This window comes from Papaver somniferum, chromosome 1 (genome assembly GCF_003573695.1).
Source record: "Papaver somniferum cultivar HN1 chromosome 1, ASM357369v1, whole genome shotgun sequence".
Classification (NCBI taxonomy): Eukaryota; Viridiplantae; Streptophyta; class Magnoliopsida; order Ranunculales; family Papaveraceae; genus Papaver; species Papaver somniferum.
The window spans coordinates 54889888-54901383 of record NC_039358.1 but is presented as its reverse complement, the minus strand read 5'-3'; the positions used below and the strand labels follow the sequence as shown (position 1 = coordinate 54901383).

The 11496-nt window shown below is 35.2% G+C and overlaps 1 long non-coding RNA gene across 1 annotated transcript; it reads right to left on the bottom strand.

The window, feature by feature from the left end:
* Nucleotides 1-10308: 10308 nt before the first annotated feature.
* On the bottom strand, nucleotides 10309-11226 carry LOC113329093. The gene is made up of 2 exons (XR_003349715.1): nucleotides 11146-11226; nucleotides 10309-11028 (listed from the first exon to the last, which is right to left on the bottom strand). It is a non-coding gene; the product is annotated as an uncharacterized LOC113329093 (long non-coding RNA).
* Nucleotides 11227-11496: the final 270 nt, after the last annotated feature.

Here is an 11496-nt window from a genome sequence, read left to right as displayed (position 1 = left end):
CATTCTCCAGTCTGCGATATTGTTCATTTGTTCTTCTTCTTCATTGTCTATTATCATCACGTCCACGTCTTCTTCTTCTTTATTGATTGATGGTGACAGAAGTGTTTGTATTTTTATGCATCTCGCAGTTGGATCTGTCATCATGCTTGAGATGAAAGCAAAAGCGTCTGCGAGTCTGTTATCCTTTCTTGAAATGTGCCTCCATTTTATTTTTGGGATTTTCGCTGACAATTCTTCAACCAGCTTCTTGTATTTCTTCAAGGATGGTTCATTTGTAGTATATCTCCCTTTATTTGGCGAATAACTAGCTGCGAATCACTAGTGATCCTGGCATTTTCTAGTTTCATTTCTATTGCGAATTTTAAGGCATGTATCACAGCTTCATATTCTGTTTCATTATTAGTGGATGCAAATTCCAATCTGAATGAAAAAGCCATTTTTATTCCTTCTGGCGAAATTAAAAAATTCCAACTCCATTTCCTTCTCCATTTGATGATCCATCTACCAATATCTCCCATCTATTTGGTTCTGTTAATAAATCTTTTGGATCTCCATGTTCTTCTTCTACATCCATCATTTCTTCTACTCTGCTTCATCTTCTTCTAAAGGAAATTCTGCCAAGAAATCTGCAACAACTTGTGATTTTGGTGAAGACAAAATTTCATATTTAATATCAAAGTGGCCTACTTGTGCATTCCATCTCTCCACTTTCCTGATCTTTTAGAATTCTTCATCACTGATTCAATTGGTACTTTTGTTAATACCTTTATCTTGTGTGCTTGAAAGTATATGCGGAGCTTAAATGATGCATAAACTAATGCTAAGATTAACTTTTCAATCTTTGAGTAATTCTTCTCGGCAGTATTAAAAGTTTTGCTAATGTAATAAATGGGTTTCTCCACTCCTGCGTCTACTCGCAATAACACAACACTTAATGCATGCGACGTCGTCGCAAGATAGATCAATAATTCTTCTCCTGATTCTGCTTTTTGTAAAATAGTTGTATTCATAAGATGTTCTTTGATTCCTTGAAAAGCTTTTTCACATTCATCAGTCCATTTAAATTTCGCACCCTTCTTGAGTATATCGAAAAAATATTTGCATTTGTCTGATGATCGCGAAATGAATCTCCCCAGCGAAGCTAGAAGCCCATTCAACTTCTGTACATCTTTTATTGTTGCTGGTGTTGGCATGTCACGAACTGCTTGCACTTTTTCTGGATCAACCTGTATTCCTTCCTTTGATACAATGTAGCCTAAAAATTTCCCGATGCAACTCCAATAGTACACTTCTCAGGATTCAATTTAATGTTATACTGCCGCATTTGTTCAAAAATCTCCCTCAGGTCTTGTACATGGTCTTTAGCTTCTTTACTCTTTACTAACATGTCATCCACGTATACTTCTAATGTTTTGTGTATCCATTTTGCGAACACCTTCTCTACCATTCTTTGGTATGTCGCTCCCGCGTTTCGCAAACCAAATGGCATTTTCGTGTAACAATATAAACCTCTAGGGGCAAAGAAAGCAGTATGTTCTTGATCTTCTTCAGTGAGAGGGATTTGGTTATACCCTTTGTACCCATCTAAAGATGATACCATCATTTCCCGCTGCGGATTCCACCATTTTAGGAATATATGGTAACGGAAAACTATCTTTGGGGCAAGCTTTGTTTAAATCAGTGAAATCTATGCAAATCCTGATTCCTTTGTTTTTCTTTGGGACAATGACCATATTCGCTATCCATTCTAGGTATTTATCTTCTCTTATGATTCCCGCCTCAAGCATTTTCTGTAGTTCTTCTTCTATTTGGGAATGGTAAGTTGTTGCAATTTTTCTTATTCTCTGTTTAAATGGTCTCACATTTTTGTTAATATCCAACTTTTGGCATGCAATTGATGGATCTATTCCCGGTATCTCATCCATGCTTCCTGCGAAAACATCTTTATATTCTTGCAACAAGTTAACAGTTCTTTCTTCTTCTTCCATATCCATTTTGGTTCCAATTCTCAATATTAGAGGTTCCTCTATAGTCCCAATATTTATTTTTTTAGTTGGTTCTACGGCAGTGTAACTGGGTTTAGGTTCTCCCATTGGTGTTGGTTCTTTTATTGTTTCCATAGGTCCTTCTCCTTCTTCCGAAATTTCGCTGGGTATTCCTTTGCCTTCTTTTTCCCTTATCGCATGTATCCATGGTATTCCTAATAACATATTATATGGTGATTCCATATCCACCACACACAACGTTATATGTGTTTCGATTTCTCCAAGTGGAATTCGTACTACTATCTCTCCTTTAGGTTTTGTTGTGGATTTTTCAAAGCCGCGAACAAAATATGTTGAACTGGACATTTCTTCATCTTTAAATCCCATTCCCCGGAATGCTTGATAAAATATTATATCCACTGACCTTGCTGTATCGATTAAAGTTCTGTTCAATATCCATTCTCATGTGGATTTTGTCGTTGTCTCCTTCTCTTTTCGTGTAATAGGCACTGTGATAACCAACGGAGATGTGTGGTTCAAATTTTCTTTTGGTATTTCTTCCTCCATGAATGTAATTTTTTTCTTTTCCCAATCTTTCAAGGGTGATGTCTTTTCTACCGCCATAACTTTCCTTCCTTCAAAATTTCGTTTATGTATTCTTCCTTTGATGTTTTCATGGAATTCATTAACCATTGTTTTTGTTATCATATTACACTCCAATCTTTTGTCATCTTCATTAATTCTATTCCATCTTTCTTCTAACTGATTCACTGATTTATTTAATCACTTTCTTGATTTTGAATATTCTCAACAACAATCTTCAACTTTCGATCTTCAATCTCCCTGTTTCTAGCGCCATTATGTAGTTGCAGGAAATCCTACACTATACCCCTCATATGATTTCATTATTAATCAACTCATTTTTAGCTTTACACTCTTAATTTTATTGATCAATCTTTGAAGGTTCTTACAAGAAAAGATAAAGAAATTAAGAATGGTCTCTGCTCTAGACTTTCTCTCTCCTATTTACTTGTTTCTTACTCAAAAAAGATCTCTCCTCCTCTTTACAACTCGAACGACTATTTATAAGGAAATACATAGTGGATGGCATCTAATATGTCCTTTATTTTCGGGTATGGTCTGTGACATTCTCGCAACCTTACAAATATTAACTTCGCAAACTCTCTATTTTCGCAGGATTATCATATCTTTCTCGTGATCTTAGCTGACGTCATTTATTTTATCATTTCTGAAATTGTTCTGCGACGATGTTGTGCTGTGTCATTGATAACTTCGCTGAAACATTGTCATTGCGAGATTCTGATCCTACATTGTGATTCCTCGACAATCCGCTTGTGTAGTCAGGAAGGATTGTAGAGAGGTGATTGATTGATTAATCTAGGCTGTTCTTCGGGAATATAAGTCCGGATTATCAATTGGTTCTTGTTACCTTGATTTTATATCTAAAGACGGAACAAAACCTAGGGTTTATCTGTTGGAGACAGATTTATCCTTTCGATAGACTTTTCTGTGTGAGACAGATTCGTTTATTATCAAGTCTGTGATTTTGGGTTGCAACAACTCTTTGTTGTGGGCGAGATCAGCAAAGGGAATCAAGTACTCAGTGTCCTGCTGGGATCAAAGGCGTAGGAGTACAATTGTACCTTGTATCAGTGGGAGATTGGTAGGGGTTCAACTATAAATCAGTCCAAAGTTAGCTTGGAGCATGCTAGTGTCTGTAGCGGCTTAATACAGTGTGTATTCAATCTGGACTAGGTCCCGGGGTTTTTCTGCATTTGCGGTTTTCTCGTTAACAAAAATTCTGGTGTCTGTGTTATTTATTTTCCGCATTATATTTTATATAATAGAAATAATACAGGTTGTGCGTTCGTGATCATCAACTTCTCTAATCCAACTTTTGGTTGTTGATTGTAGTCGATTGATCCTTGGACATTGGTCTTTGGTACCGTCCAAGTTATCTCTCTTTGATAAAGACTGTCTATTGATTTTAGCTTGAGTAGAAATCAAATCGAGATATTGAGATAATAACTCCTTGAGATACTTTTTATCTAGATTGAGTCTGACTGTCTAGTTGATTCTCTAACAAAGTATTTCGGAGTTAGTCCATACAGATTGCTAAGAGAAATATTGGGCGGTGTTGTTAGACCCCCGTTTTTTCAGATATCATCTAAACAAGTTGATATGATGAGTTGCATTTTAACTATGTTATAATGTGGAATCTCAAAACTTCCTTAAAACTTGACATATCTTTTGGTTATATTCATTACGATCACGTGATTTTCGTACCTTTGTTAATTTTATTGACAAAAAGGGGGATAATTATTTAGTAGTTTCATAATACATATATATGGTTTAAGGATCATTATGTAATGGGTAGTGAATCAATAATCTATAGGTTTTACCTATTACGCAAAATATGTAAGTATTGATTAAGGGGGAGAAACATATCATCGTAGCATTACGTTAGAGTTGGAATACTTTTGAACTTTGGAGAAGGAATGATATTATGTTTCTGGATAAAGACGATTGAGAATATTTGTTTTCAAAAGTTGTTATCCCTATGAAATCAGTTCTTCAACAACAACGATGCTGAGTTGAACACTTTCATAATCATTGCAGCTTGAAATTACGAAGAGTTCAAGGAGTTGAAGAATCCAAGGGAATCAAGACATATTGGATTCTATAAGTTGACGAAGCTTTATTTTTTACCCATATGTATTGATAGTTTTTCACTAAAATTAACAAAGGGAGAGATTGTTAGAGCATTGCTCGGTCGAACTCACTGTTAGAGCATTGCTCGGTCGAACTCGCATGCGTTGCTATCTCAAGCATGTTTGTCAATGTTAGTGATCAAAACTATAAGTCTTGATTTCTAGTCTACTATAGATAATTCTCAGACTAGGATAGTAAGTGTAGTTGGGCTCAAGGACTCCATGGAGATTCACCATACAAGAAGAAGAACTACTCAAGGAACCGGTGGAACTTCTCGACAAAAAGATATGTGGAGACTTGAACTTATCTATCACTCAAAAGTTTATATATTCTATCTCCTACTCTTTGAGACAAAAAGTCGTATGTTATATATATATACTACATTATACACATTTGGTATTTCGAGCCAAGTATACCTCGCCTATCTATATCTCGAAATATGTGTTGGTAAGCTTTTCGTTTCGACTAAGTTTATCTTTACCACCTAGTGACGAAAGTCATGATATGTTTCAATCACTTTGAAAATTGCTTTGACGAGAAATAGTGTAACAACTATATAACGTCCTCTAAAAATGTTTCAATGATTGAAATGAGAGTTTAGATTACATAACCAATGGTGGACATAAGCATTGTTGTGGAAACACATTATGTATAAGTCCTATTCCTTGAACCGAAGTTTTCGAACTTTGTTGATCAAGAGAACCGGAAGTATGACAAGTGCCAAATCCGCGAACTCAGTCCGCGAACTGCGAAGTTCTCAAACCCGAGAATTTCTGCTGGAGTTGACAAACTACTTGCGTGAGACAAGTCCGCGAACCCAGTCCGCGAACCGGCGAAGTTCTCATCCCGAGAATTTCTGCTGGAGTTTGTAAACTCTGTCCGATATCTTAAGTCCGCGAACCTCGTCTACGAACTTGAGAAGGTTATATATCTAAAGATGATTTCTGAACTTAATCTTAAAAGACTAAGGAATGCTTTTGCAAACCGTGGCTATAAAAGTTCATAAACCGATTCATGTGAATCAAATCATCTTTGCTTCAATTGTGTCCTGTGTAGTTACATAAGATTTCCTTGCAATTGAACAACTCTCTAACTAGTTCATTTGAGTCACTTGAACTAGTTATGGTGAAGAAGAACATAATTGATATGAAATGCTCATATGGCTAACCTTTTGGTTGACTATTGGTGAACCAACAATACACATGTTTGGGTACGGTTAACAAACCTAGAAGCGTGCAGTTCATTTTTGTATAACAAGCTAAGTTTTCGATCTAACGGTTGAGAAATATTAGCTTGAATCTAAATCAGGTTTTCATCTAACGGTGGATATTGATTGATTTGTTACCAAGGAAAAACCCTGATTTGAAAGACTATATAAGGGGACATCTAGAAACTCTGCAAAACTAATCCCCACACCTTACGTGTGATACTAGTTTGCGTGCTAGAGTCAGTTCTCCTTTAACCTTTGGTTTTATTCTTCTAAAACCAGGTTAACGACTTAAAGACTTCATTGGGATTGTGAAGCCATACCGCTACTAATTTTATCGTAGTTGTGTGATCTGATCTTGCATCTTCTATCGTCTGAGTACAATCAGATTGATTGGCTTGAGATTGTTTGATTTCTCCAATAGGAAAGATATAAAAAGTAATCACAAACATCTTCATCTCATTGTTTGTGATTCCGCAACATCTTGTTTCGCTACCATACGATTAAGATTGTTGTGAGGTGATTGATTAGTCTAGGATGTTCTTCGGGAATATAAGACCGGATTATCAATTGGTTTCTGTTCACCTTGATTATTTTCAAAAGACGGAACAAAACCTTTTAGGGTTTATCTGTGGGAGACAGATTGATCCTTCGATAGACTTGTCTGTGTAAGACAGATTTGTTTATCATCAAGTCTTCGACTTTGGGTCGTAGCAACTCTTGGTTGTGGGTGACATCAGCTAAGGGAATCAAGTGCGCAGTATCATGCTGGGATCAGAGGTGTAGGGAGTACAACTGTACCTTGGATCAGTGGGAGACTGATTGGGGTTCAACTATAATCCAGTCCAAAGTTAGCTTGGAGTAGGCTAGTGTTTGTAACGGCTTAATACAATGTGTATTCAACCTGGACTAGGTCCTGGGGTTTTTCTGCATTTGCGGTTTCCTCGTTAACAAAATTTCTGGTGTCTGTGTTATTTCATTTTCCGCATTATATTGTTTATATTTATAATTGAAATAATACAGGTTGTGCGTTGAGACCATCAATTGGTATAATCCAACCTTTGGTTGTTGATTGTCATTGATTGATCCTTGGACATTGGTCTTTGGTACCGTCCAAGTTGTTCCTTGTGTTTGATTAGGACTCGCTGATTTCTATTAGCTTAAGTAAATCAAAACAAGAGAGAGATATTAACTCCTTGAGATACTTTTACCTAGATTGGGTCTGACTGTCTAGTTGATTCTCTAGAAAGTATTTCGGAGTTAGTCCATACAGATTGTTAAGTGAAATATTGGGTGGTGTTGTTAGACCCCCGCTTTTTCACTCACAAGTGTTGTTATCTCAAGCTTGCTGTCAAATTTAATTGTCAAAACTGTATATTTATTTCTAGTCTACAATTAGTTAAGTTTCCGACTATGATAGAAACGTAGTTGAGAAATAGTGGATCACGGCAGTCATCACTGCGTTCTATCATTTGAAGGCGAAGATCAACTGAAGCTTTTGGAGAACTTCATCAACAAAAGGTAAGTGAAGATTGAACCACCTATATCTCAAGTTATATTCACTTTTCTCTCATTTGAGATGATGTCGCATAACTAATTAGACTAATATGCATAGACAAGAATTTCGAGTCAAGTTTATCTTGGTAATTAGTTCACGAAATTTAATGACTAAACTTAATGAACATTTGTCCATAATTGATGAATTTCGGTTAAGGATAATTTATTGTTCGGAATCAAAATCATGATTCAAGTTATCGTTTAAAAATATTCCAGAACAGTGATATGTGTCATTGATGTTATTCAGGAATGCTTCGAATCAATTTTTAGAGAAATACAGAACTACTATAGATTCAGATACAAGACAATGATATCGGTTTTACAAACTGGGGAAACTGTTATAAGTCTGAACCCGTATTACATGTACTTGCACAAGTAGAAGAGTAACTATATATTTCGACTAACAGATTTGTGGTACGCATATTCTTATACACATTATATAAAAATCTGTTTGACTCGTGAACCTGATTAGTTTCCAAACCGGTATGCAAACTGAAACAGTTATGTGTTCCTGAACTCGGCTGTGTTTCCAAACCGGCACGCAAACTTAAAAAGTTTTATTAACTCTGGAACTCGGTTTTGTTAAAAGTTTACAAACCGGTACACGTACTGTGACTAAAACCGATTCACGATCTGCAATAGTATTTGTACTTTGTACACGTAATAACCATGTCGATTATATTTTCAAGTGTGTTTAAATTATTTCTAAGAGATAATCAACATTTGATTAATTCTCTAAAAACAATAGACTTATTTTGATCGCATGTTTGTGACTCAGAGTTTATGTATTATGTGTTCATGAAAATGAATATTAAGCTATTAAGTTCAAACCGGTTAGTTTTTTCTAACCATGTTGAACATAGTCTTTGTACACGGTTCGGTTACAGTTTTACCTAACCAGAGTATATATCTTGTTTATGTGAATCAGATTCCAAGATTCATCTAATGTTGGATATTGTTTGCTTGGTTCCAAATCTATCTTAGCTTTACCTTAAAGAAACCCATGCTCTGAATGTCTATAAAAGGGGAACTTCAAGCAACCGGGATCTTTGATTCCCGTCACTACTTTTTAGTGTGTCCTAGTTGTATCTAGAGTCATCCTCTTCCTAACCCTTTTAGGGTTTAGCGACTACAAAGTCTTCATAGGGATTCGTGAATCCAGGTCTTGTTATCTTTCCTTGATAACTCGTGTATCCTGATCTTGATCGATTATTAATTTATCACTTGATCAAGATTGGTAGAAATCATCAAACTTCTCTTCGTCTCAAACTTTGTCGATTCCACATGTTTTATAATTGTGAGGTGAATAATAATCTAGGTTGCACTTCGGGTTGCATAAGTCTGGATTTTGAGGTTATCTAGACTTTGTCTGTTGCTATCGATTTCCACACTTTTGATCATATTATTTGATTGTAAAAGGAAACCATATATAGGCTTAATCTTTGGGGGGAAGATTTGGTTTAAAGTCTTCAATTGAGTTGTAGCAACTCTTAGTTGGTGTGACGTCAGCTAAGGGAATCAATTTCGCGAAGTCTTACTGGGATTCAAGAGGCGTAAGGAGCGCGAATGTATCTTAATCGGTGGGATACCTTTTCGGGCTCAACTACATTCCAGTTCGAAGTTAACTGTAGTATGCTAGGGTCTGTAGCGGCTTAATACAGTTTGGTGTTCAATCTGGACTAGGTCCTAGGGTTATTCTGCATTTGCGGTTTCCTCGTTAACAAAACTTCTGGTGTTTGTGTTATTTCTTTTTCTGCATTATATTGTTTATCTTTATAATTGAAATATCACAGGTTGTGCGTTGATCAATCATAGTAGATATATCCGACTTAGTTTGTTGGATACGACTTGATTGATTCTTTAACATTGGTTTTTGGTACCTTTCAAGTAATCTCTTTGTGATTAGGTTCACGGATTTGATTCTGTAAACGTTCTCATCATAAGAGAGAGAGATATAACTCTAGATAATATTCCTTGATTGAGTTTAACTCTCGGAGTTGTATTGAGTTTGTCCAGATTGAACACCAACTAAGACAATATAAGACAGTTACAGTATGATTCATGTCTTGAATGAAGATATATACATTCCTTTGCATGGCATCAATGTTAATAGTGGCGGGCAAATTACTCGTTTGGGACTGTTCAATACTTGAATTGCGTGATAAGGGAATATATTATAATTTTATCTCAATTCTATTCAAGAAGAAGCTTAATTACTGGTGTAATTTTTATTGTGTTTAATGTTTAATCTTCGTGCGATTATAATCTTGGAGAGATTTATCGGAGGTGAGCTAGTGGTATAGAGAAGCTTGGTGCATTGTTGGAGATCTAAATGCTCTGAGAAGTGAAAATGAAAGAAACAAAGAAGGAAGTGATGTAAGAAATACGAGGCTGCTAAATGATTTTATTTCCGACAGTGAATTGATAAATATACCTCTAAATGATGGGACTTACAGTTAATGTGACAAGCAGGATGATCCACTCATATGCACGCTGGATAGTTTTTTGGTTTGTACTTCTTTTGATTTTGCGTACAACAATGCCACTCAAAAACTCTAGTCAGATTTATTTCTGACCGAAGTCTGTTGATGTTAAAACTTTCTCCCAATATAATAGAATACTTCTGGTTTCAATATAAATATTTCCACAAGAATATAGAGCTGTGGTGGGGTGTGATGAGGTTTACATGCACTGTTTTCTTTAGAAAATTACAAAATCTGACAATTTTCTTAAGGGCTATTTAACGGATGGTATCCAGCAAATGACCAACATCTAAGTTTGATACCCAACATTTCGAAGATTAAGGGATGGCAAATAGACTGACGGTTGAAGTTTCCATTTGACTATATTATTATCTATTTTTATAATTTTCTTTCAAAAAAATAGTTTGAATTTACATATTTACCCTCGGTGAGAAACGTTATGTTCTCCCCCTCTTCTTTAATTTTTCGTTCATCTCCTTCCCCAAAAAATCGTCGTTACAAACCTAGATTCAAAACCGCAACCGAACATTGTTATTATTATTATCTGAAACTAAAATCCCCAAGAAAACCTAATTGAACCACTTTAAACCCCATTTGAACCTGTAGTGAACCCCAACTAAATCCAAGTTTTTGAACCCTATGAACTCTTTTGAACCTTGATGGAATCCCAATTGGTTATGAAACCTAATAAAAACTAGTTAAAATCCCGTTACCATCATCAACAAGTAATCATTAAAAACAACCGATCTTCAATCTTTATAACAACAAAGATAGTCTGTTTTTTTCTTGCTGTGAGTTCGTGTATGATAATCCCCTTTTTAAATGATTCCAAATCCCGTTACCATCATCAACAAGTAATCTTGTTAAAAACAACCAATCTTCAATCTTTGCAGCAACAAAGATAGTCTTCTTTTTTTTCTCGCTGTGATTTCGTGTATGATAATCCCTTTTTCAAATGATTCCAAATCGACAAATTAACATCAACAAAATCAGATCCACCCCATCAAATCTCCTTTTGATCAATCCAATCCAATCCAAGCAAACAAACAAACCTATTTCCAACCTTATTAAAAAAAAAACAGAATTTCACGATCTAAATCAATGAATGGAACCAAAAAATCATACATCATAATCAGGGAAAGATGTTTGTTTTGGTTTGTAGAGAAAGATGAATCGTGACCTCAATTTGTAGAAGAAGTGAGATGATTTCCTTCCATATCAACGTTTTCCACGACATCTTTCATCTGGTTTTTCGATTTCTTCTGCTTGGTTTGTTTAGGTTCGAAGAGAACAGACGGAAACAATTAAAACTATATTATTTAGAGATAATTAAGGGTAAATTTGTAAATTTAAATTTTTTAAATGAAAATTAGAGAAAAATAAAAAGAATACAAGCAAGGTAGTTAATATCGTGTATCGGTATCATATCCGTCGGGTCCTATATACCTATACAAATGATAATATCTGTTTTTATAGGTGATACATTATTAAGATTTTTTTTTTAATATTTATTATTTATCAAACAAAAAAA